The sequence below is a fragment of the Saimiri boliviensis genome, chromosome 5 (genome assembly GCF_048565385.1).
Source record: "Saimiri boliviensis isolate mSaiBol1 chromosome 5, mSaiBol1.pri, whole genome shotgun sequence".
Lineage (NCBI taxonomy): Eukaryota > Metazoa > Chordata > Mammalia > Primates > Cebidae > Saimiri > Saimiri boliviensis.
This window is the reverse complement of record NC_133453.1, coordinates 22,368,820-22,375,608: the sequence shown is the minus strand read 5'-3', so window position 1 is coordinate 22,375,608 and position 6,789 is coordinate 22,368,820. Positions and strand designations below refer to the sequence as shown.

The 6,789-nt window shown below is 43.9% G+C and overlaps 1 pseudogene; it reads left to right on the top strand.

Annotated features, from left to right (window-relative positions):
- Positions 1 to 4,716: 4,716 nt before the first annotated feature.
- Positions 4,717 to 6,018, top strand: LOC101029752 (tubulin beta-2B chain pseudogene; annotated as a pseudogene).
- The last annotated feature ends 771 nt before the right edge of the window (positions 6,019 to 6,789 follow it).

Genomic DNA, 6,789 nt, shown 5'->3' with positions numbered 1-6,789 from the left:
ATAGGTATACACACACGTGCCATGGTGATTTGCTGCACCCATCAACCTGTCGTCTACATTAGGTATTTCTCCTAATGATATCCCTTCCCTTGCCCCCACCCACCCCCCGACAGGCTCCAGTGTGTGATGTTCCCTTCCCTGTGTCCACATGCTCTCATTGTTCAACTTCCACTTATGAGTGAGAACATGTGGTGTTTGGTTTTCTGTTCCTCTGTTAGTTTGCTAAGAATAATGGTTTCCAGCTTCATTCATGCCCCTGCAAAGGACGTGAACCATCCTTTTTTATGGCTGCATAGTATCCCATGGTGTTTATGTGTCACATTTTCTTTATCCAGTCTATCATTGATGGGCATTTTGGGTTGGTTCCAAGTCTTTGCTATTGTGAACAGTGTTGCAATAAACATACATGCATATGTGTCTTTATAGTAGAATGATGTATAATACTGTGGGTATATACCCAGTAATGGGATTGCTGGGTCAAATAGTATTTCTGGTTCTAGATCCTTGAGGAATCACCATACTGTCTTCCACAATGGTTGAACTAATTTACACTCCCTTCAACAGTGTAAAAGCATTCCTATTTCTCCACATCCTCTCCAGCATCTGTTGTTACCTGACTTTTTAATGGTCACCATTCTAACTGGCATGAGATGGTATCTCATCGTGGTTTTGATTTGCATTTCTCTCATGACCAGTGATGATGGGCTTTTTTTCATGTATTTGTTGGCCACGTGAATGTCTTCTTTTGAGAAGTATCTGTTGATATCCTTTGCCCACTTTTTGATGAGGTTGTTTTTTTCTTGGAAATTTGTTTAAATTATTTGTGGATTCTGGATATTAGCCCTTTGTCCGATGGGTAGATTGCAAAAATTTTCTCCCATTCTTTAGGTTGCCTGTTCACTCTGACGACAGTTTCTTTTGCTGTGCAGAAGCTCTTTAGTGTAATTAGATCCTATTTGTTAATTTTGGCTTTTGTTGCCATTTAGCAGTCTTATTTTACCCAGAACCTCAGAGGATCTTTCTTTGAGAAGAGTGTTGCCTCTTCTATCACGGACGGTTTCAACAGATCTCCTGCTCTGCCCAGCCAAGAAACATTGCCACACTAGGTGTGTGACTTTCAGCAAATCATCTACATTCTTTGAGCCTTGATAATGTTTATCTGACAGAGTCGTTTGAAGGATTAGAAAGAACAAATACGAAAAGAGTCTGTACGGTGGGGTGGAATATGGAAACCCTTGTAAACTGTTGGTGAGCATACAAATAGGTACAACCACTTTAGAAAACTGGTGTTATCTACTAAAGTTAAACAGATGCCAACCCTATGACCCAAGAATTCTCTTCCTGGATATGTATCCAACAGAAATGCATTCATCTGTGCACCGAAAGATACATACAAGAATGTTTAGAGCAACACTATTCATGACCGTCTTATTGTTTTTAAGATTTTTTTTTTTTTTTTTTTTTTTTGAGACAGTCTTGGTTCAGATAGCACATATTCCCAAACTGGAAACAGTTTACATGTCCCAGTAGAATGGACAAATACATGTTGGTATTCATCAACTCATATAGAATAGTAGGCAGTCATGAGAATGAATGAACTACATACAAGTATGTGCAGTAATACAAATAAACTGTACAATGTTGGGTGAAAGATGCCAGACACAAAATAACATATGTTGTCTGACTGCATCAAATCCAAACAAAATTAGTCTATAATATTAGAAGTTATGATGGGGCCAGGTGTGGTAGCTCATGCCTGTAATCTAGCACTTTGGGAGGCCAAGGCAGGAAGATCATTTGAGGTCAAGAGTTCAAGACCAGGCCAGGAGTGGTGACTCATGCCTGTAATCCCAGAACTTTGGGAGGCCAAGATGGGCAGATTACCTGGGTTGGGAGTTCAAGACCAGCCTGACGAACAAGGAAAAAAGTCTTCTCTGCTAAAAATACAAAAAAATCAGCCAGGCGTGGTGGTGCATGCCTGGAATCCCAGTTACTCGGGAGGCTGAGATAGGAGAATCGCTTGAACCCAGGAGACAGAGGTTGCATTGAGCTGAGATTGTGCCATTGCACTCCAGACTGGGCAACAAGAGGGAAATTCCATCTCAAAAAAATAAATAAATAAAAAATAAGAGTTTGAGACCAGCCTGACCAACATGGTGAAACCCTGTCTCTTAAAAAAAAAAATCCAAAAAATTAGCTGGGCCTGGTAGCACATGCCTGTAATCACGTCTACTCAGGAGGCTGAGGCAGAGAATTACTTGAACCCAGGAGGTGGAGGTTGCATTGAGCTGAGATCACACCACTGTACTCCAGCTTGGGCAACAAAGTGAGACTATTTCAAAAAAAAAAAAAAAAAAAAAAAGTTAAGATGGGAGGAGAAAAGGGTGGTGTCTGGATGGGTCCCTAGGAATGAAAGGTATGCTGAAGACACAAGTACAGCTACAGTCCCCACTTTAGTTGCCCAAATTTGGCAAAAGACATAAACTTAACAGATTCAAGAAACTGGGAAAACTCCAAACAGAATAAACCCAGTGAAACTTGTACCAAGGCACATTATAGTCAAACTTCTGAAAACTAAAGACAAGGAAAAAATACTGTTGTTTTAAACCTTTCTCTTTTTTTTTTTTTTTTTTTTTTTTTGAGACGGAGTTTCGCTCTTGTTACCCAGGCTGGAGTGCAATGGCGCGATCTCGGCTCACCGCAACCTCCGTCTCCTGGGTTCAGGCAATTCTCCTGCCTCAGCCTCCTGAGTAGCTGGGATTACAGGCACGCGCCACCATGCCCAGCTAATTTTTTTTTTTTTTTGTATTTTCTTTAGTAGAGATGGGGTTTCACCCTGTTGACCAGGATGGTCTCGATCTCTTGACCTCGTGATCCACCCACCTCAGCCTCCCAAAGTGCTGGGATTACAGGCGTGAGCCACCGCACCCGGCCCCAATATAGGTATATCTTATCTTTTCACCATAAAAGTAAAATGTTCCAGTAACCAACAAGGAAAAGAAAACAGAAAGATAAACCAGAGGAAACAAACAAAAACCAAAAAATAAAATGGCCGACTTAAGCTATTAGACATAAATGGTTTAAATGTATCAGTTAAAAGGCAGAGATTGGTAGAGTAGAATAAAAAACATGAACAGCTCTATGTTGTCCACAAGAAACTCACTTCAAATATAAAAATATAGGCAGATTGAAAGTAAGTGGATGGAAAAAATATTTCATGCAAATTCATCAAAAGAAAGAAGGTAGCACTTGGTTGAGTTCATGGGGAAAAAGAAGGGAAGAGTGGCTATATTAATGTCATATAAAGTAGACTTGAGAAAAAAAATTTCAGAGACAGAGAGGGATATTGCATAGTAATAAAAGGGTCAATCTTTTATTTACCAAGAAGACATAGTAATTCTAAATGTGCATATACAAAACAGCAGAGCTGTAAAGCATGTGAAGCAAAAACTGATCAAACTGGAAAGAGAACTAGACAAATCTGCAATTTAACTGGAGACTTCAACAGCCCTTTATCAACAATTGATAGAATAAATAGAGAGAAACAGAAGCATACAGAAAAACTGTAGCACCAACCAACTGGAGCTAATTAGCACCAATAGAACGTGGGACCCAACAATAGTGAACATACATTCTTTTCAAATGTGTACAAAATATATATCAGATACACCATATCCTGAGGCATAAGACAAATCTTAACAAATTTAAAAGGATTGAAATCATACAAGTAGGTCCTCTGACTGCAATGGAATCAAACTAGGAACCGCTAACAGAAAGATAGCAAGAAAAATCTGCAAACACTTGATAACTAAGTAACACACTTCTAAATAATCCATGGGTTAAGACTCAAGGGAAATGAAACTACATTGAACTGAATTAAAATGAAAACGCAACATATCAAAATCTGCAGGACATGGCTAAAGCATTACCAGGCGGGGAATTTATAGCATGAAATACTTACATTAGAAAAGAGGGAAATGGGAAAGACGTTTCTTTCTTTTTTTTTTTTTTTTGAGACAGAGTTTCGCTCTTGTTACCCAGGCTGGAGTGCAATGGCGTGATCTCGGCTCACCGCAACCTCCGCCTCCTGGGTTCAGGCAATTCTCCTGCCTCAGCCTCCTGAGTAGCTGGGATTACAGGCACGCGCCACCATGCCCAGCTAATTTTTTGTATTTTTAGTAGAGACGGGGTTTCACTATGTTGACCAGGATGGTCTCGATCTCTTGACCTCGTGATCCACCCGTCTCAGCCTCCCAAAGTGCTGGGATTACAGGCTTGAGCCACGGCGCCCAGCCCAAGACGTTTCTTTAGGAAGGCATCAAGATATCCAGGACATACGGTTAGGTGGGAAAAGTAAGGTGCGGAGCAGTAACAGAGTATGCTACATTTGTGTAAGAAAGCGAGAGCAGACCGCTTCCCCACTGCTGGTGGGTGTGTAAGTTAATTCAACCACTGTGGAAGACAGTGTAGCTATTCTTCAAAGACCTAAAAACAACTATAATTCAACCCAGCGATCCCATTACTGGGTATAAACCCAGAGGAATATAAATTGTTCTACCATAAAGACACAGGCATGCACATGTTCATTGCAGCACTATTCACAATAGCAAAGACACAGAATCAACCTAACTGCCCATCAGTGGTTGACTGCATAAAGAAAATGTGCCTCAGCCTGTAGGTTCCCGAGTGCCTTCCCGGTGACCCCACAGTGGCTGGCCAGCGTGGCAACCAGATTGGTGCCAGGTTTTGGGAGATCATCAGTGATGAACATGGGATTGACCCCACTGGCTGTTACCATGGAGACAGTGATTTGCAGCTGGAGAGAATCAATGTTTACTACAACGAAGCACTGGTAACAAATATGTTCCCCTGGACATCCTCGTGGATCTGGAGCCAGGCAGGATGGATTCTGTTAGGTCTGGACCATTCAACCAGATCTTCAGACCAGACAATTTTGTATTTGACCAGAGCGGAGCTGGGAATAACTGGGCCAGGGGCCACCACACAGAGGGAGCTGAGCTGGTAGACTCGGTCCTGGATGTGGTGAAGAAGGAGTCAGCTGTGACTGTCTCCAGGGCTTCCAGCTGACCCACTCTCTGGGGGGTGGCACGGGGTCCAGGATGGGCACTCTGCTAATCAGCAAGATCTGGGAGGAGTACCCAGACCACATCATGAACACTTCCAGCATCATGCCCTTACCCAAGGCGTCAGACACGGTGGTGGAGCCCTACAATGCCACCCTCTCTGTCCACCAGCTGGTGGAAAACACAGATGAAACCTATTGCATAGAAAACGAGGCCCTGTATGACATCTGCTTCCACACCCTGAAACTGACCACCCCCGTCTACGGGGACCTCAACACCTGGTGTCAGCCACCATGAGCGGGGTCACCATCCGCCTGCGCTTCCTGGGCCAGCTGAATGCAGACCCGCACAAGCTGGTGGTGAACACAGTGCCCTTCCCATGCCTGCACCTCTTCATGCCAGCTTAGTGCCCCTGATCAGCTGAGGCAGCCAGCAGTACCGCACGATCATGGTGCCTGAGCTCACCCAGCAGATGTTCGACTCCAAGAACATAATGGCCACCTGCGACCCCCGCCACAGCTACTACCTGACGGTGGCTGCCATCTTCCGGGGCCACATGTCCATGAAGGAGGTGGATGAGCAGATGCTCAACGTGCAGAACAAGAACAGCAGCTACTTCGTGGAGTGAATCCCCAACAACATGAAGACATTCGTGTGCGACATTCCGCCTGGTGGCCTGAAGACGTCGGCCACCTTCATTGCCAAGAGCACGGCCATCCAGGAGCTGTTCAAGCACATCTCGGAGCAGTTCACGGCCATGTTCCGGCACAAGGCCTTCCTGCACTGGTACACGTGTGAGGGCATGGACCAGATGGAGTTCACCGAGGCCGAGAGCAGCATGAACGACCTGGTGTCTGAGTACCAGCAGTACCAGGATGTCATGGCCGACGAACAAGGGGAGTTTGAGGAGGAGGAGGGTGAGGAGGAGGTGTAGATGCCCTAGAGGTGGGTTAGGGAAAGCAGAGGAGGAAGGCTTCCCGGGAGGATACCCTGGCAGTCGAAGGAAAGAAGCATGGTGCACTTTAGGTGTGCGCTGGGTCTCTGGTGCTCTTCACTGTTGCCTGTCACTTTTTTCTTCTTTTTTTTTTTGTAATATTGATGACATCAATGTAACATTTGAGATATTTCTGAATTACTGTTGTAATGGCTAAAATCACATAAACATTTGTGTTGGAAAAAAAAGAAAATGGGGTACATATACACCGTGGAATACTATGCAGCCATCAAAAAGAAGGATATCATGTCCTTTTCAGGAACATGGATGGAGCTGGAGGCTATTATCTTTAGCAAACTAATGCAGGAACAGGAAACCAAATACTGCATGTTCTTGCTTTTAAGTGGGAGATAAATGATGAGACCACATGGACACACAGAGGGGAACAACACACACTGGGGCCTATCAAAGGGTGGAGGGTGGGAGGAGGGAGAGAATCGGGTACTAGGCTTAGTATCTGGGTGATGAAATAATCTATACAACAAACCCCCACTATACAAGTTTACCCGTGTAACAAACCTGCACGTTACCCTGAACTTCACATAGAAGTTAAAAAAAAAAAAAAAAAAAAAAAAAAGCCAGTGTGGTGGCTCACACCTGTAATCTCAGCACTTCGGGAGGCCGGGTGGGCAAATTGTTTGAGCTCAGGAGTTCACTACCGACATGGGAAACATGTCGAAAGCCCATCTCTACAAAAATCACAAAAATTAG